This window comes from Trachinotus anak, unplaced genomic scaffold, assembly GCF_046630095.1.
Source record: "Trachinotus anak isolate AG129_WGS33_773 ecotype Australia unplaced genomic scaffold, CSIRO_AGI_Tana_v1 ptg000056l, whole genome shotgun sequence".
NCBI lineage: Eukaryota > Metazoa > Chordata > Actinopteri > Carangiformes > Carangidae > Trachinotus > Trachinotus anak.
Window position 1 is genome coordinate 462,501 of NW_027273907.1, and position 15,400 is coordinate 477,900.

At 48.9% G+C, this 15,400-nt stretch overlaps 31 non-coding genes and 8 pseudogenes across 31 annotated transcripts; all 39 read right to left on the reverse strand.

Annotated features, from left to right (window-relative positions):
- Window positions 1-170: 170 nt before the first annotated feature.
- LOC139615904 (5S ribosomal RNA) lies at window positions 171-289 on the reverse strand. The gene has a single exon (XR_011687768.1). It is a non-coding gene; the product is annotated as a 5S ribosomal RNA (ribosomal RNA).
- A 272-nt stretch (window positions 290-561) lies between these two features.
- Window positions 562-680, reverse strand: LOC139615840 (5S ribosomal RNA). The gene has a single exon (XR_011687707.1). It is a non-coding gene; the product is annotated as a 5S ribosomal RNA (ribosomal RNA).
- A 280-nt stretch (window positions 681-960) lies between these two features.
- LOC139615511 (5S ribosomal RNA) lies at window positions 961-1,079 on the reverse strand. The gene has a single exon (XR_011687395.1). It is a non-coding gene; the product is annotated as a 5S ribosomal RNA (ribosomal RNA).
- Window positions 1,080-1,351: 272 nt separating this feature from the next.
- On the reverse strand, window positions 1,352-1,470 carry LOC139615512 (5S ribosomal RNA). The gene has a single exon (XR_011687396.1). It is a non-coding gene; the product is annotated as a 5S ribosomal RNA (ribosomal RNA).
- A 272-nt stretch (window positions 1,471-1,742) lies between these two features.
- On the reverse strand, window positions 1,743-1,861 carry LOC139615937 (5S ribosomal RNA). Its single transcript, XR_011687802.1, has one exon. It is a non-coding gene; the product is annotated as a 5S ribosomal RNA (ribosomal RNA).
- Window positions 1,862-2,133: 272 nt separating this feature from the next.
- Window positions 2,134-2,242, reverse strand: LOC139616262 (5S ribosomal RNA; annotated as a pseudogene).
- Window positions 2,243-2,514: 272 nt separating this feature from the next.
- Window positions 2,515-2,633, reverse strand: LOC139616031 (5S ribosomal RNA). Its single transcript, XR_011687893.1, has one exon. It is a non-coding gene; the product is annotated as a 5S ribosomal RNA (ribosomal RNA).
- A 280-nt stretch (window positions 2,634-2,913) lies between these two features.
- LOC139615513 (5S ribosomal RNA) lies at window positions 2,914-3,032 on the reverse strand. The gene has a single exon (XR_011687397.1). It is a non-coding gene; the product is annotated as a 5S ribosomal RNA (ribosomal RNA).
- Window positions 3,033-3,304: 272 nt separating this feature from the next.
- Window positions 3,305-3,413, reverse strand: LOC139616300 (5S ribosomal RNA; annotated as a pseudogene).
- Window positions 3,414-3,685: 272 nt separating this feature from the next.
- On the reverse strand, window positions 3,686-3,804 carry LOC139616314 (5S ribosomal RNA). Its single transcript, XR_011687986.1, has one exon. It is a non-coding gene; the product is annotated as a 5S ribosomal RNA (ribosomal RNA).
- Window positions 3,805-4,076: 272 nt separating this feature from the next.
- Window positions 4,077-4,195, reverse strand: LOC139615670 (5S ribosomal RNA). Its single transcript, XR_011687547.1, has one exon. It is a non-coding gene; the product is annotated as a 5S ribosomal RNA (ribosomal RNA).
- Window positions 4,196-4,467: 272 nt separating this feature from the next.
- LOC139616275 (5S ribosomal RNA) lies at window positions 4,468-4,576 on the reverse strand (annotated as a pseudogene).
- A 280-nt stretch (window positions 4,577-4,856) lies between these two features.
- On the reverse strand, window positions 4,857-4,975 carry LOC139615791 (5S ribosomal RNA). Its single transcript, XR_011687662.1, has one exon. It is a non-coding gene; the product is annotated as a 5S ribosomal RNA (ribosomal RNA).
- Window positions 4,976-5,247: 272 nt separating this feature from the next.
- On the reverse strand, window positions 5,248-5,366 carry LOC139615762 (5S ribosomal RNA). The gene has a single exon (XR_011687634.1). It is a non-coding gene; the product is annotated as a 5S ribosomal RNA (ribosomal RNA).
- Window positions 5,367-5,646: 280 nt separating this feature from the next.
- LOC139616191 (5S ribosomal RNA) lies at window positions 5,647-5,755 on the reverse strand (annotated as a pseudogene).
- A 272-nt stretch (window positions 5,756-6,027) lies between these two features.
- On the reverse strand, window positions 6,028-6,146 carry LOC139615957 (5S ribosomal RNA). The gene has a single exon (XR_011687821.1). It is a non-coding gene; the product is annotated as a 5S ribosomal RNA (ribosomal RNA).
- Window positions 6,147-6,418: 272 nt separating this feature from the next.
- Window positions 6,419-6,537, reverse strand: LOC139615514 (5S ribosomal RNA). The gene has a single exon (XR_011687398.1). It is a non-coding gene; the product is annotated as a 5S ribosomal RNA (ribosomal RNA).
- Window positions 6,538-6,809: 272 nt separating this feature from the next.
- LOC139615515 (5S ribosomal RNA) lies at window positions 6,810-6,928 on the reverse strand. Its single transcript, XR_011687399.1, has one exon. It is a non-coding gene; the product is annotated as a 5S ribosomal RNA (ribosomal RNA).
- A 272-nt stretch (window positions 6,929-7,200) lies between these two features.
- On the reverse strand, window positions 7,201-7,319 carry LOC139615741 (5S ribosomal RNA). Its single transcript, XR_011687614.1, has one exon. It is a non-coding gene; the product is annotated as a 5S ribosomal RNA (ribosomal RNA).
- Window positions 7,320-7,599: 280 nt separating this feature from the next.
- Window positions 7,600-7,718, reverse strand: LOC139616326 (5S ribosomal RNA). Its single transcript, XR_011687997.1, has one exon. It is a non-coding gene; the product is annotated as a 5S ribosomal RNA (ribosomal RNA).
- Window positions 7,719-7,990: 272 nt separating this feature from the next.
- Window positions 7,991-8,099, reverse strand: LOC139616192 (5S ribosomal RNA; annotated as a pseudogene).
- A 276-nt stretch (window positions 8,100-8,375) lies between these two features.
- Window positions 8,376-8,494, reverse strand: LOC139615671 (5S ribosomal RNA). Its single transcript, XR_011687548.1, has one exon. It is a non-coding gene; the product is annotated as a 5S ribosomal RNA (ribosomal RNA).
- Window positions 8,495-8,766: 272 nt separating this feature from the next.
- On the reverse strand, window positions 8,767-8,875 carry LOC139616242 (5S ribosomal RNA; annotated as a pseudogene).
- A 280-nt stretch (window positions 8,876-9,155) lies between these two features.
- LOC139615516 (5S ribosomal RNA) lies at window positions 9,156-9,274 on the reverse strand. Its single transcript, XR_011687400.1, has one exon. It is a non-coding gene; the product is annotated as a 5S ribosomal RNA (ribosomal RNA).
- Window positions 9,275-9,554: 280 nt separating this feature from the next.
- LOC139615517 (5S ribosomal RNA) lies at window positions 9,555-9,673 on the reverse strand. The gene has a single exon (XR_011687401.1). It is a non-coding gene; the product is annotated as a 5S ribosomal RNA (ribosomal RNA).
- Window positions 9,674-9,945: 272 nt separating this feature from the next.
- On the reverse strand, window positions 9,946-10,064 carry LOC139615940 (5S ribosomal RNA). Its single transcript, XR_011687805.1, has one exon. It is a non-coding gene; the product is annotated as a 5S ribosomal RNA (ribosomal RNA).
- Window positions 10,065-10,344: 280 nt separating this feature from the next.
- LOC139615993 (5S ribosomal RNA) lies at window positions 10,345-10,463 on the reverse strand. The gene has a single exon (XR_011687857.1). It is a non-coding gene; the product is annotated as a 5S ribosomal RNA (ribosomal RNA).
- A 272-nt stretch (window positions 10,464-10,735) lies between these two features.
- On the reverse strand, window positions 10,736-10,854 carry LOC139615518 (5S ribosomal RNA). Its single transcript, XR_011687402.1, has one exon. It is a non-coding gene; the product is annotated as a 5S ribosomal RNA (ribosomal RNA).
- Window positions 10,855-11,134: 280 nt separating this feature from the next.
- On the reverse strand, window positions 11,135-11,253 carry LOC139615519 (5S ribosomal RNA). Its single transcript, XR_011687403.1, has one exon. It is a non-coding gene; the product is annotated as a 5S ribosomal RNA (ribosomal RNA).
- Window positions 11,254-11,525: 272 nt separating this feature from the next.
- On the reverse strand, window positions 11,526-11,644 carry LOC139615742 (5S ribosomal RNA). The gene has a single exon (XR_011687615.1). It is a non-coding gene; the product is annotated as a 5S ribosomal RNA (ribosomal RNA).
- A 280-nt stretch (window positions 11,645-11,924) lies between these two features.
- Window positions 11,925-12,043, reverse strand: LOC139616337 (5S ribosomal RNA). Its single transcript, XR_011688008.1, has one exon. It is a non-coding gene; the product is annotated as a 5S ribosomal RNA (ribosomal RNA).
- Window positions 12,044-12,315: 272 nt separating this feature from the next.
- On the reverse strand, window positions 12,316-12,424 carry LOC139616193 (5S ribosomal RNA; annotated as a pseudogene).
- A 272-nt stretch (window positions 12,425-12,696) lies between these two features.
- On the reverse strand, window positions 12,697-12,805 carry LOC139616194 (5S ribosomal RNA; annotated as a pseudogene).
- A 280-nt stretch (window positions 12,806-13,085) lies between these two features.
- Window positions 13,086-13,204, reverse strand: LOC139615521 (5S ribosomal RNA). Its single transcript, XR_011687405.1, has one exon. It is a non-coding gene; the product is annotated as a 5S ribosomal RNA (ribosomal RNA).
- A 280-nt stretch (window positions 13,205-13,484) lies between these two features.
- LOC139615522 (5S ribosomal RNA) lies at window positions 13,485-13,603 on the reverse strand. Its single transcript, XR_011687406.1, has one exon. It is a non-coding gene; the product is annotated as a 5S ribosomal RNA (ribosomal RNA).
- Window positions 13,604-13,875: 272 nt separating this feature from the next.
- On the reverse strand, window positions 13,876-13,994 carry LOC139615941 (5S ribosomal RNA). Its single transcript, XR_011687806.1, has one exon. It is a non-coding gene; the product is annotated as a 5S ribosomal RNA (ribosomal RNA).
- A 280-nt stretch (window positions 13,995-14,274) lies between these two features.
- Window positions 14,275-14,393, reverse strand: LOC139615994 (5S ribosomal RNA). Its single transcript, XR_011687858.1, has one exon. It is a non-coding gene; the product is annotated as a 5S ribosomal RNA (ribosomal RNA).
- A 272-nt stretch (window positions 14,394-14,665) lies between these two features.
- Window positions 14,666-14,784, reverse strand: LOC139615847 (5S ribosomal RNA). Its single transcript, XR_011687714.1, has one exon. It is a non-coding gene; the product is annotated as a 5S ribosomal RNA (ribosomal RNA).
- Window positions 14,785-15,064: 280 nt separating this feature from the next.
- Window positions 15,065-15,183, reverse strand: LOC139615523 (5S ribosomal RNA). The gene has a single exon (XR_011687407.1). It is a non-coding gene; the product is annotated as a 5S ribosomal RNA (ribosomal RNA).
- Between the last annotated feature and the right edge of the window lie 217 nt (window positions 15,184-15,400).

The window sequence follows — 15,400 nt, forward strand, 5'->3', positions numbered from 1 at the left end:
TTTCTTTCTTTCTCTCAACTTGTCAACTGTGTAATGTGATAATATGAAAGTGTGGTTTGTGCACTGTGAGCTGAACTGTCTGCACAGTGATTGACAGTTGAGCAGTGGCACAGTCAGTGCTGTTTACTGAAGCAGCAGCGTCCTCTGTTGTTTGCACAGAAAAGTGAAAAAGCTTACAGCACCTGGTATTCCCAGGCGGTCTCCCATCCAAGTACTAACCAGGCCCGACCCTGCTTAGCTTCCGAGATCGGACAAGATCGGGCGTGCTCAGGGTGGTATGGCCGTAAGCCGCAGAGCAAGTGACAACTACCCCCTTTATACATGATGATCCACACCATCACAGACATGGCTGTGTATGTCAAGCGCGGGTGTCTTTGCTCGACTTTCTTTCTTTCTTTCTTTCTCTCAACTTGTCAACTGTGTAATGTGATAATATGAAAGTGTGGTTTGTGCACTGTGAGCTGAACTGTCTGCACAGTGATTGACAGTTGAGCAGTGGCACAGTCAGTGCTGTTTACTGAAGCAGCAGCGTCCTCTGTTGTTTGCACAGAAAAGTGAAAAAGCTTACAGCCCCTGGTATTCCCAGGCGGTCTCCCATCCAAGTACTAACCAGGCCCGACCCTGCTTAGCTTCCGAGATCGGACGAGATCGGGCGTGCTCAGGGTGGTATGGCCGTAAGCCGCAGAGCAAGTGACAACTACCCCCTTTATACATGATGATCCACACCATCACAGACATGGCTGTGTATGTCAAGCGCGGGTGTCTTTGCTTGACTTTCTTACTTTCTTTCTTTCTCTCAACTTGTCAACTTGTCAACTGTGTAATGTGAAAATATGAAAGTGTGGTTTGTGCACTGTGAGCTGAACTGTCTGCACAGTGATTGACAGTTGAGCAGTGGCACAGTCAGTGCTGTTTACTGAAGCAGCAGCGTCCTCTGTTGTTTGCACAGAAAAGTGAAAAAGCTTACAGCACCTGGTATTCCCAGGCGGTCTCCCATCCAAGTACTAACCAGGCCCGACCCTGCTTAGCTTCCGAGATCGGACGAGATCGGGCGTGCTCAGGGTGGTATGGCCGTAAGCCGCAGAGCAAGTGACAACTACCCCCTTTATACATGATGATCCACACCATCACAGACATGGCTGTGTATGTCAAGCGCGGGTGTCTTTGCTCGACTTTCTTTCTTTCTTTCTTTCTCTCAACTTGTCAACTGTGTAATGTGAAAATATGAAAGTGTGGTTTGTGCACTGTGAGCTGAACTGTCTGCACAGTGATTGACAGTTGAGCAGTGGCACAGTCAGTGCTGTTTACTGAAGCAGCAGCGTCCTCTGTTGTTTGCACAGAAAAGTGAAAAAGCTTACAGCACCTGGTATTCCCAGGCGGTCTCCCATCCAAGTACTAACCAGGCCCGACCCTGCTTAGCTTCCGAGATCGGACGAGATCGGGCGTGCTCAGGGTGGTATGGCCGTAAGCCGCAGAGCAAGTGACAACTACCCCCTTTATACATGATGATCCACACCATCACAGACATGGCTGTGTATGTCAAGCGCGGGTGTCTTTGCTCGACTTTATTTCTTTCTTTCTTTCTCTCAACTTGTCAACTGTGTAATGTGATAATATGAAAGTGTGGTTTGTGCACTGTGAGCTGAACTGTCTGCACAGTGATTGACAGTTGAGCAGTGGCACAGTCAGTGCTGTTTACTGAAGCAGCAGCGTCCTCTGTTGTTTGCACAGAAAAGTGAAAAAGCTTACAGCACCTGGTATTCCCAGGCGGTCTCCCACCCAAGTACTAACCAGGCCCGACCTTGCTTAGCTTCCGAGATCGGACGAGATCGGGCGTGCTCAGGGTGGTATGGCCGTAAGCCGCAGAGCAAGTGACAACTACCCCCTTTATACATGATGATCCACACCATCACAGACATGGCTGTGTATGTCAAGCGCGGGTGTCTTTGCTCGACTTTCTTTCTTTCTTTCTTTCTCTCAACTTGTCAACTGTGTAATGTGATAATATGAAAGTGTGGTTTGTGCACTGTGAGCTGAACTGTCTGCACAGTGATTGACAGTTGAGCAGTGGCACAGTCAGTGCTGTTTACTGAAGCAGCAGCGTCCTCTGTTGTTTGCACAGAAAAGTGAAAAAGCTTACAGCACCTGGTATTCCCAGGCGGTCTCCCATCCAAGTACTAACCAGGCCCGACCCTGCTTAGCTTCCGAGATCAGGCGTGCTCAGGGTGGTATGGCCGTAAGCCGCAGAGCAAGTGACAACTACCCCCTTTATACATGATGATCCACACCATCACAGACATGGCTGTGTATGTCAAGCGCGGGTGTCTTTGCTCGACTTTCTTTCTTTCTTTCTTTCTCTCAACTTGTCAACTGTGTAATGTGATAATATGAAAGTGTGGTTTGTGCACTGTGAGCTGAACTGTCTGCACAGTGATTGACAGTTGAGCAGTGGCACAGTCAGTGCTGTTTACTGAAGCAGCAGCGTCCTCTGTTGTTTGCACAGAAAAGTGAAAAAGCTTACAGCACCTGGTATTCCCAGGCGGTCTCCCATCCAAGTACTAACCAGGCCCGACCCTGCTTAGCTTCCTAGATCGGACGAGATCGGGCGTGCTCAGGGTGGTATGGCTGTAAGCCGGAGAGCAAGTGACAACTACCCCCTTTATACATGATGATCCACACCATCACAGACATGGCTGTGTACGTCAAGCGCGGGTGTCTTTGCTTGACTTTCTTTTTTTCTTTCTTTCTCTCAACTTGTCAACTTGTCAACTGTGTAATGTGATAATATGAAAGTGTGGTTTGTGCACTGTGAGCTGAACTGTCTGCACAGTGATTGACAGTTGAGCAGTGGCACAGTCAGTGCTGTTTACTGAAGCAGCAGCGTCCTCTGTTGTTTGCACAGAAAAGTGAAAAAGCTTACAGCACCTGGTATTCCCAGGCGGTCTCCCATCCAAGTACTAACCAGGCCCGACCCTGCTTAGCTTCCGAGATCGGACGAGATCGGGCGTGCTCAGGGTGGTATGGCCGTAAGCCGCAGAGCAAGTGACAACTACCCCCTTTATACATGATGATCCACACCATCACAGACATGGCTGTGTATGTCAAGCGCGGGTGTCTTTGCTCGACTTTCTTTCTTTCTTTCTTTCTCTCAACTTGTCAACTGTGTAATGTGATAATATGAAAGTGTGGTTTGTGCACTGTGAGCTGAACTGTCTGCACAGTGATTGACAGTTGAGCAGTGGCACAGTCAGTGCTGTTTACTGAAGCAGCAGCGTCCTCTGTTGTTTGCACAGAAAAGTGAAAAAGCTTACAGCACCTGGTATTCCCAGGCGGTCTCCCATCCAAGTACTAACCAGGCCCGACCCTGCTTAGCTTCCTAGATCGGGCGTGCTCAGGGTGGTATGGCCGTAAGCCGCAGAGCAAGTGACAACTACCCCCTTTATACATGATGATCCACACCATCACAGACATGGCTGTGTATGTCAAGCGCGGGTGTCTTTGCTCGACTTTCTTTCTTTCTTTCTTTCTCTCAACTTGTCAACTGTGTAATGTGATAATATGAAAGTGTGGTTTGTGCACTGTGAGCTGAACTGTCTGCACAGTGATTGACAGTTGAGCAGTGGCACAGTCAGTGCTGTTTACTGAAGCAGCAGCGTCCTCTGTTGTTTGCACAGAAAAGTGAAAAAGCTTACAGCACCTGGTATTCCCAGGCGGTCTCCCATCCAAGTACTAACCAGGCCCGACCCTGCTTAACTTCCGAGATCGAACGAGATCGGGCGTGCTCAGGGTGGTATGGCCGTAAGCCGCAGAGCAAGTGACAACTACCCCCTTTATACATGATGATCCACACCATCACAGACATGGCTGTGTATGTCAAGCGCGGGTGTCTTTGCTCGACTTTCTTTCTTTCTTTCTTTCTCTCAACTTGTCAACTGTGTAATGTGATAATATGAAAGTGTGGTTTGTGCACTGTGAGCTGAACTGTCTGCACAGTGATTGACAGTTGAGCAGTGGCACAGTCAGTGCTGTTTACTGAAGCAGCAGCGTCCTCTGTTGTTTGCACAGAAAAGTGAAAAAGCTTACAGCACCTGGTATTCCCAGGCGGTCTCCCATCCAAGTACTAACCAGGCCCGACCCTGCTTAGCTTCCGAGATCTGACGAGATCGGGCGTGCTCAGGGTGGTATGGCCGTAAGCCGCAGAGCAAGTGACAACTACCCCCTTTATACATGATGATCCACACCATCACAGACATGGCTGTGTATGTCAAGCGCGGGTGTCTTTGCTCGACTTTCTTTCTTTCTTTCTTTCTCTCAACTTGTCAACTGTGTAATGTTATAATATGAAAGTGTGGTTTGTGCACTGTGAGCTGAACTGTCTGCACAGTGACTGCCAGTTGAGCAGTGGCACAGTCAGTGCTGTTTACTGAAGCAGCAGCGTCCTCTGTTGTTTGCACAGAAAAGTGAAAAAGCTTACAGCACCTGGTATTCACAGGCGGTCTCCCATTCAAGTACTAACCAGGCCCGACCCTGCTTAGCTTCCGAGATCGGGCGTGCTCAGGGTGGTATGGCCGTAAGCCGCAGAGCAAGTGACAACTACCCCCTTTATACATGATGATCCACACCATCACAGACATGGCTGTGTATGTCAAGCGCGGGTGTCTTTGCTCGACTTTCTTTCTTTCTTTCTTTCTCTCAACTTGTCAACTTGTCAACTGTGTAATGTGATAATATGAAAGTGTGGTTTGTGCACTGTGAGCTGAACTGTCTGCACAGTGATTGACAGTTGAGCAGTGGCACAGTCAGTGCTGTTTACTGAAGCAGCAGCGTCCTCTGTTGTTTGCACAGAAAAGTGAAAAAGCTTACAGCACCTGGTATTCCCAGGCGGTCTCCCATCCAAGTACTAACCAGGCCCGACCCTGCTTAGCTTCCGAGATCGGACGAGATCGGGCGTGCTCAGGATGGTATGGCCGTAAGCCGCAGAGCAAGTGACAACTACCCCCTTTATACATGATGATCCACACCATCACAGACATGGCTGTGTATGTCAAGCGCGGGTGTCTTTGCTTGACTTTCTTTCTTTCTTTCTTTCTCTCAACTTGTCAACTGTGTAATGTTATAATATGAAAGTGTGGTTTGTGCACTGTGAGCTGAACTGTCTGCACAGTGACTGCCAGTTGAGCAGTGGCACAGTCAGTGCTGTTTACTGAAGCAGCAGCGTCCTCTGTTGTTTGCACAGAAAAGTGAAAAAGCTTACAGCACCTGGTATTCCCAGGCGGTCTCCCATTCAAGTACTAACCAGGCCCGACCCTGCTTAGCTTCCGAGATCGGACGAGATCGGGCGTGCTCAGGGTGGTATGGCCGTAAGCCGCAGAGCAAGTGACAACTACCCCCTTTATACATGATGATCCACACCATCACAGACATGGCTGTGTATGTCAAGCGCGGGTGTCTTTGCTCGACTTTCTTTCTTTCTTTCTTTCTCTCAACTTGTCAACTTGTCAATTGTGTAATGTGAAAATATGAAAGTGTGGTTTGTGCACTGTGAGCTGAACTGTCTGCACAGTGATTGACAGTTGAGCAGTGGCACAGTCAGTGCTGTTTACTGAAGCAGCAGCGTCCTCTGTTGTTTGCACAGAAAAGTGAAAAAGCTTACAGCACCTGGTATTCCCAGGCGGTCTCCCATCCAAGTACTAACCAGGCCCGACCCTGCTTAGCTTCCGAGATCGGGCGTGCTCAGGGTGGTATGGCCGTAAGCCGCAGAGCAAGTGACAACTACCCCCTTTATACATGATGATCCACACCATCACAGACATGGCTGTGTATGTCAAGCGCGGGTGTCTTTGCTCGACTTTCTTTCTTTCTTTCTTTCTCTCAACTTGTCAACTGTGTAATGTGATAATATGAAAGTGTGGTTTGTGCACTGTGAGCTGAACTGTCTGCACAGTGATTGACAGTTGAGCAGTGGCACAGTCAGTGCTGTTTACTGAAGCAGCAGCGTCCTCTGTTGTTTGCACAGAAAAGTGAAAAAGCTTACAGCACCTGGTATTCCCAGGCGGTCTCCCATCCAAGTACTAACCAGGCTCGACCCTGCTTAGCTTCCGAGATCGGACGAGATCGGGCGTGCTCAGGGTGGTATGGCCGTAAGCCGCAGAGCAAGTCACAACTACCCCCTTTATACATGATGATCCACACCATCACAGACATGGCTGTGTATGTCAAGCGCGGGTGTCTTTGCTCGACTTTCTTTCTTTCTTTCTTTCTCTCAACTTGTCAACTGTGTAATGTGATAATATGAAAGTGTGGTTTGTGCACTGTGAGCTGAACTGTCTGCACAGTGATTGACAGTTGAGCAGTGGCACAGTCAGTGCTGTTTACTGAAGCAGCAGCGTCCTCTGTTGTTTGCACAGAAAAGTGAAAAAGCTTACAGCACCTGGTATTCCCAGGCGGTCTCCCATCCAAGTACTAACCAGGCCCGACCCTGCTTAGCTTCCGAGATCGGACGAGATCGGGCGTGCTCAGGGTGGTATGGCCGTAAGCCGCAGAGCAAGTGACAACTACCCCCTTTATACATGATGATCCACACCATCACAGACATGGCTGTGTATGTCAAGCGCGGGTGTCTTTGCTCGACTTTCTTTCTTTCTTTCTTTCTCTCAACTTGTCAACTGTGTAATGTGATAATATGAAAGTGTGGTTTGTGCACTGTGAGCTGAACTGTCTGCACAGTGATTGACAGTTGAGCAGTGGCACAGTCAGTGCTGTTTACTGAAGCAGCAGCGTCCTCTGTTGTTTGCACAGAAAAGTGAAAAAGCTTACAGCACCTGGTATTCCCAGGCGGTCTCCCATCCAAGTACTAACCAGGCCCGACCCTGCTTAGCTTCCGAGATCGGACGAGATCGGGCGTGCTCAGGGTGGTATGGCCGTAAGCCGCAGAGAAAGTGACAACTACCCCCTTTATACATGATGATCCACACCATCACAGACATGGCTGTGTATGTCAAGCGCGGGTGTCTTTGCTCGACTTTCTTTCTTTCTTTCTTTCTCTCAACTTGTCAACTGTGTAATGTGATAATATGAAAGTGTGGTTTGTGCACTGTGAGCTGAACTGTCTGCACAGTGATTGACAGTTGAGCAGTGGCACAGTCAGTGCTGTTTACTGAAGCAGCAGCGTCCTCTGTTGTTTGCACAGAAAAGTGAAAAAGCTTACAGCACCTGGTATTCCCAGGCGGTCTCCCATCCAAGTACTAACCAGGCCCGACCCCGCTTAGCTTCCGAGATCGGACGAGATCGGGCGTGCTCAGGGTGGTATGGCCGTAAGCCGCAGAGCAAGTCACAACTACCCCCTTTATACATGATGATCCACACCATCACAGACATGGCTGTGTATGTCAAGCGCGGGTGTCTTTGCTTGACTTTCTTTCTTTCTTTCTTTCTCTCAACTTGTCAACTTGTCAACTGTGTAATGTGATAATATGAAAGTGTGGTTTGTGCACTGTGAGCTGAACTGTCTGCACAGTGATTGACAGTTGAGCAGTGGCACAGTCAGTGCTGTTTACTGAAGCAGCAGCGTCCTCTGTTGTTTGCACAGAAAAGTGAAAAAGCTTACAGCACCTGGTATTCCCAGGCGGTCTCCCATCCAAGTACTAACCAGGCCCGACCCTGCTTAACTTCCGAGATCGAACGAGATCGGGCGTGCTCAGGGTGGTATGGCCGTAAGCCGCAGAGCAAGTGACAACTACCCCCTTTATACATGATGATCCACACCATCACAGACATGGCTGTGTATGTCAAGCGCGGGTGTCTTTGCTCGACTTTCTTTCTTTCTTTCTTTCTCTCAACTTGTCAACTGTGTAATGTGATAATATGAAAGTGTGGTTTGTGCACTGTGAGCTGAACTGTCTGCACAGTGATTGACAGTTGAGCAGTGGCACAGTCAGTGCTGTTTACTGAAGCAGCAGCGTCCTCTGTTGTTTGCACAGAAAAGTGAAAAAGCTTACAGCACCTGGTATTCCCAGGCGGTCTCCCATCCAAGTACTAACCAGGCCCGACCCTGCTTAGCTTCCGAGATCGGGCGTGCTCAGGGTGGTATGGCCGTAAGCCGCAGAGCAAGTGACAACTACCCCCTTTATACATGATGATCCACACCATCACAGACATGGCTGTGTATGTCAAGCGCGGGTGTCTTTGCTCGACTTTCTTTCTTTCTTTCTTTCTTTCTCTCAACTTGTCAACTGTGTAATGTGATAATATGAAAGTGTGGTTTGTGCACTGTGAGCTGAACTGTCTGCACAGTGATTGACAGTTGAGCAGTGGCACAGTCAGTGCTGTTTACTGAAGCAGCAGCGTCCTCTGTTGTTTGCACAGAAAAGTGAAAAAGCTTACAGCACCTGGTATTCCCAGGCGGTCTCCCATCCAAGTACTAACCAGGCCCGACCCTGCTTAGCTTCCGAGATCTGACGAGATCGGGCGTGCTCAGGGTGGTATGGCCGTAAGCCGCAGAGCAAGTGACAACTACCCCCTTTATACATGATGATCCACACCATCACAGACATGGCTGTGTATGTCAAGCGCGGGTGTCTTTGCTCGACTTTCTTTCTTTCTTTCTTTCTCTCAACTTGTCAACTGTGTAATGTTATAATATGAAAGTGTGGTTTGTGCACTGTGAGCTGAACTGTCTGCACAGTGACTGCCAGTTGAGCAGTGGCACAGTCAGTGCTGTTTACTGAAGCAGCAGCGTCCTCTGTTGTTTGCACAGAAAAGTGAAAAAGCTTACAGCACCTGGTATTCCCAGGCGGTCTCCCATTCAAGTACTAACCAGGCCCGACCCTGCTTAGCTTCCGAGATCGGGCGTGCTCAGGGTGGTATGGCCGTAAGCCGCAGAGCAAGTGACAACTACCCCCTTTATACATGATGATCCACACCATCACAGACATGGCTGTGTATGTCAAGCGCGGGTGTCTTTGCTCGACTTTCTTTCTTTCTTTCTTTCTCTCAACTTGTCAACTTGTCAACTGTGTAATGTGATAATATGAAAGTGTGGTTTGTGCACTGTGAGCTGAACTGTCTGCACAGTGATTGACAGTTGAGCAGTGGCACAGTCAGTGCTGTTTACTGAAGCAGCAGCGTCCTCTGTTGTTTGCACAGAAAAGTGAAAAAGCTTACAGCACCTGGTATTCCCAGGCGGTCTCCCATCCAAGTACTAACCAGGCCCGACCCTGCTTAGCTTCCGAGATCGGACGAGATCGGGCGTGCTCAGGGTGGTATGGCCGTAAGCCGGAGAGCAAGTGACAACTACCCCCTTTATACATGATGATCCACACCATCACAGACATGGCTGTGTATGTCAAGCGCGGGTGTCTTTGCTTGACTTTCTTTTTTTCTTTCTTTCTCTCAACTTGTCAACTTGTCAACTGTGTAATGTGATAATATGAAAGTGTGGTTTGTGCACTGTGAGCTGAACTGTCTGCACAGTGATTGACAGTTGAGCAGTGGCACAGTCAGTGCTGTTTACTGAAGCAGCAGCGTCCTCTGTTGTTTGCACAGAAAAGTGAAAAAGCTTACAGCACCTGGTATTCCCAGGCGGTCTCCCATCCAAGTACTAACCAGGCCCGACCCTGCTTAGCTTCCGAGATCGGACGAGATCGGGCGTGCTCAGGGTGGTATGGCCGTAAGCCGCAGAGAAAGTGACAACTACCCCCTTTATACATGATGATCCACACCATCACAGACATGGCTGTGTATGTCAAGCGCGGGTGTCTTTGCTCGACTTTCTTTCTTTCTTTCTTTCTCTCAACTTGTCAACTGTGTAATGTGATAATATGAAAGTGTGGTTTGTGCACTGTGAGCTGAACTGTCTGCACAGTGATTGACAGTTGAGCAGTGGCACAGTCAGTGCTGTTTACTGAAGCAGCAGCGTCCTCTGTTGTTTGCACAGAAAAGTGAAAAAGCTTACAGCACCTGGTATTCCCAGGCGGTCTCCCATCCAAGTACTAACCAGGGCCGACCCTGCTTAGCTTCCGAGATCGGACGAGATCGGGCGTGCTCAGGGTGGTATGGCCGTAAGCCGCAGAGCAAGTGACAACTACCCCCTTTATACATGATGATCCACACCATCACAGACATGGCTGTGTATGTCAAGCGCGGGTGTCTTTGCTTGACTTTCTTTCTTTCTTTCTTTCTCTCAATTTGTCAGCTTGTCAACTGTGTAATGTGATAATATGAAAGTGTGGTTTGTGCACTGTGAGCTGAACTGTCTGCACAGTGATTGACAGTTGAGCAGTGGCACAGTCAGTGCTGTTTACTGAAGCAGCAGCGTCCTCTGTTGTTTGCACAGAAAAGTGAAAAAGCTTACAGCACCTGGTATTCCCAGGCGGTCTCCCACCCAAGTACTAACCAGGCCCGACCCTGCTTAGTTTCCGAGATCGGACGAGATCGGGCGTGCTCAGGGTGGTATGGCCGTAAGCCGCAGAGCAAGTGACAACTACCCCCTTTATACATGATGATCCACACCATCACAGACATGGCTGTGTATGTCAAGCGCGGGTGTCTTTGCTCGACTTTCTTTCTTTCTTTCTTTCTCTCAACTTGTCAACTGTGTAATGTGATAATATGAAAGTGTGGTTTGTGCACTGTGAGCTGAACTGTCTGCACAGTGATTGACAGTTGAGCAGTGGCACAGTCAGTGCTGTTTACTGAAGCAGCAGCGTCCTCTGTTGTTTGCACAGAAAAGTGAAAAAGCTTACAGCACCTGGTATTCCCAGGCGGTCTCCCATCCAAGTACTAACCAGGCCCGACCCTGCTTAGCTTCCGAGATCGGACGAGATCGGGCGTGCTCAGGGTGGTATGGCCGTAAGCCGCAGAGAAAGTGACAACTACCCCCTTTATACATGATGATCCACACCATCACAGACATGGCTGTGTATGTCAAGCGCGGGTGTCTTTGCTTGACTTTCTTTCTTTCTTTCTTTCTCTCAACTTGTCAACTTGTCAACTGTGTAATGTGATAATATGAAAGTGTGGTTTGTGCACTGTGAGCTGAACTGTCTGCACAGTGATTGACAGTTGAGCAGTGGCACAGTCAGTGCTGTTTACTGAAGCAGCAGCGTCCTCTGTTGTTTGCACAGAAAAGTGAAAAAGCTTACAGCACCTGGTATTCCCAGGCGGTCTCCCATCCAAGTACTAACCAGGCCCGACCCTGCTTAGCTTCCGAGATCGGACGAGATCGGGCGTGCTCAGGGTGGTATGGCCGTAAGCCGCAGAGAAAGTGACAACTACCCCCTTTATACATGATGATCCACACCATCACAGACATGGCTGTGTATGTCAAGCACGGGTGTCTTTGCTCGACTTTCTTTCTTTCTTTCTTTCTCTCAACTTGTCAACTGTGTAATGTGATAATATGAAAGTGTGGTTTGTGCACTGTGAGCTGAACTGTCTGCACAGTGATTGACAGTTGAGCAGTGGCACAGTCAGTGCTGTTTACTGAAGCAGCAGCGTCCTCTGTTGTTTGCACAGAAAAGTGAAAAAGCTTACAGCACCTGGTATTCCCAGGCGGTCTCCCATCCAAGTACTAACCAGGCCCGACCCCGCTTAGCTTCCGAGATCGGACGAGATCGGGCGTGCTCAGGGTGGTATGGCCGTAAGCCGCAGAGCAAGTCACAACTACCCCCTTTATACATGATGATCCACACCATCACAGACATGGCTGTGTATGTCAAGCGCGGGTGTCTTTGCTTGACTTTCTTTCTTTCTTTCTTTCTCTCAACTTGTCAACTTGTCAACTGTGTAATGTGATAATATGAAAGTGTGGTTTGTGCACTGTGAGCTGAACTGTCTGCACAGTGATTGACAGTTGAGCAGTGGCACAGTCAGTGCTGTTTACTGAAGCAGCAGCGTCCTCTGTTGTTTGCACAGAAAAGTGAAAAAGCTTACAGCACCTGGTATTCCCAGGCGGTCTCCCATCCAAGTACTAACCAGGCCCGACCCTGCTTAACTTCCGAGATCGAACGAGATCGGGCGTGCTCAGGGTGGTATGGCCGTAAGCCGCAGAGCAAGTGACAACTACCCCCTTTATACATGATGATCCACACCATCACAGACATGGCTGTGTATGTCAAGCGCGGGTGTCTTTGCTCGACTTTCTTTCTTTCTTTCTTTCTCTCAACTTGTCAACTGTGTAATGTGATAATATGAAAGTGTGGTTTGTGCACTGTGAGCTGAACTGTCTGCACAGTGATTGACAGTTGAGCAGTGGCACAGTCAGTGCTGTTTACTGAAGCAGCAGCGTCCTCTGTTGTTTGCACAGAAAAGTGAAAAAGCTTACAGCACCTGGTATTCCCAGGCGGTCTCCCATCCAAGTACTAACCAGGCCCGACCCTGCTTAGCTTCCGAGATCGGGCGTGCTCAGGGTGGTATGGCCGTAAGCCGCAGAGCAAGTGACAACTACCCCCTTTATACATGATGATCCACACCATCACAGACATGGCTGTGTATGTCAAGCGCGGGTGTCTTTGCTCGACTTTCTTTCTTTCTTTCTTTCTCTCAACTTGTCAACTGTGTAATGTGATAATATGAAAGTGTGGTTTGTGCACTGTGAGCTGAACTGTCTGCACAGTGATTGACAGTTGAGCAGTGGCACAGTCAGTGCTGTTTACTGAAGCAGCAGCGTCCTCTGTTGTTTGCACAGAAAAGTGAAAAAGCTTACAGCACCTGGTATTCCCAGGCGGTCTCCCATCCAAGTACTAACCAGGCCCGACCCTGCTTAGCTTCCGAGATCGGGCGTGCTCAGGGTGGTATGGCCGTAAGCCGCAGAGCAAGTGACAACTACCCCCTTTATACATGATGATCCACACCATCACAGACATGGCTGTGTATGTCAAGCGCGGGTGTCTTTGCTCGACTTTCTTTCTTTCTTTCTTTCTCTCAACTTGTCAACTTGTCAACTGTGTAATGTGATAATATGAAAGTGTGGTTTGTGCACTGTGAGCTGAACTGTCTGCACAGTGATTGACAGTTGAGCAGTGGCACAGTCAGTGCTGTTTACTGAAGCAGCAGCGTCCTCTGTTGTTTGCACAGAAAAGTGAAAAAGCTTACAGCACCTGGTATTCCCAGGCGGTCTCCCATCCAAGTACTAACCAGGCCCGACCCTGCTTAGCTTCCGAGATCGGACGAGATCGGGCGTGCTCAGGGTGGTATGGCCGTAAGCCGGAGAGCAAGTGACAACTACCCCCTTTATACATGATGATCCACACCATCACAGACATGGCTGTGTATGTCAAGCGCGGGTGTCTTTGCTTGACTTTCTTTTTTTCTTTCTTTCTCTCAACTTGTCAACTTGTCAACTGTGTAATGTGATAATATGAAAGTGTGGTTTGTGCACTGTGAGCTGAACTGTCTGCACAGTGATTGACAGTTGAGCAGTGGCACAGTCAGTGCTGTTTACTGAAGCAGCAGCGTCCTCTGTTGTTTGCACAGAAAAGTGAAAAAGCTTACAGCACCTGGTATTCCCAGGCGGTCTCCCATCCAAGTACTAACCAGGCCCGACCCTGCTTAGCTTCCGAGATCGGACGAGATCGGGCGTGCTCAGGGTGGTATGGCCGTAAGCCGCAGAGAAAGTGACAACTACCCCCTTTATACATGATGATCCACACCATCACAGACATGGCTGTGTATGTCAAGCGCGGGTGTCTTTGCTCGACTTTCTTTCTTTCTTTCTTTCTCTCAACTTGTCAACTGTGTAATGTGATAATATGAAAGTGTGGTTTGTGCACTGTGAGCTGAACTGTCTGCACAGTGATTGACAGTTGAGCAGTGGCACAGTCAGTGCTGTTTACTGAAGCAGCAGCGTCCTCTGTTGTTTGCACAGAAAAGTGAAAAAGCTTACAGCACCTGGTATTCCCAGGCGGTCTCCCATCCAAGTACTAACCAGGGCCGACCCTGCTTAGCTTCCGAGATCGGACGAGATCGGGCGTGCTCAGGGTGGTATGGCCGTAAGCCGCAGAGCAAGTGACAACTACCCCCTTTATACATGATGATCCACACCATCACAGACATGGCTGTGTATGTCAAGCGCGGGTGTCTTTGCTTGACTTTCTTTCTTTCTTTCTTTCTCTCAATTTGTCAACTTGTCAACTGTGTAATGTGATAATATGAAAGTGTGGTTTGTGCACTGTGAGCTGAACTGTCTGCACAGTGATTGACAGTTGAGCAGTGGCACAGTCAGTGCTGTTTACTGAAGCAGCAGCGTCCTCTGTTGTTTGCACAGAAAAGTGAAAAAGCTTACAGCACCTGGTATTCCCAGGCGGTCTCCCACCCAAGTACTAACCAGGCCCGACCCTGCTTAGTTTCCGAGATCGGACGAGATCGGGCGTGCTCAGGGTGGTATGGCCGTAAGCCGCAGAGCAAGTGACAACTACCCCCTTTATACATGATGATCCACACCATCACAGACATGGCTGTGTATGTCAAGCGCGGGTGTCTTTGCTCGACTTTCTTTCTTTCTTTCTTTCTCTCAACTTGTCAACTGTGTAATGTGATAATATGAAAGTGTGGTTTGTGCACTGTGAGCTGAACTGTCTGCACAGTGATTGACAGTTGAGCAGTGGCACAGTCAGTGCTGTTTACTGAAGCAGCAGCGTCCTCTGTTGTTTGCACAGAAAAGTGAAAAAGCTTACAGCACCTGGTATTCCCAGGCGGTCTCCCATCCAAGTACTAACCAGACCCGACCCTGCTTAGCTTCCGAGATCGGACGAGATCGGGCGTGCTCAGGGTGGTATGGCCGTAAGCCGCAGAGAAAGTGACAACTACCCCCTTTATACATGATGATCCACACCATCACAGACATGGCTGTGTATGTCAAGCGCGGGTGTCTTTGCTTGACTTTCTTTCTTTCTTTCTTTCTCTCAACTTGTCAACTTGTCAACTGTGTAATGTGATAATATGAAAGTGTGGTTTGTGCACTGTGAGCTGAACTGTCTGCACAGTGATTGACAGTTGAGCAGTGGCACAGTCAGTGCTGTTTACTGAAGCAGCAGCGTCCTCTGTTGTTTGCACAGAAAAGTGAAAAAGCTTACAGCACCTGGTATTCCCAGGCGGTCTCCCATCCAAGTACTAACCAGGCCCGACCCTGCTTAGCTTCCGAGATCGGACGAGATCGGGCGTGCTCAGGGTGGTATGGCCGTAAGCCGCAGAGAAAGTGACAACTACCCCCTTTATACATGATGATCCACACCATCACAGACATGGCTGTGTATGTCAAGCACGGGTGTCTTTGCTCGACTTTCTTTCTTTCTTTCTTTCTCTCAACTTGTCAACTGTGTAATGTGATAATATGAAAGTGTGGTTTGTGCACTGTGAGCTGAACTGTCTGCACAGTGATTGACAGTTGAGCAGTGGCACAGTC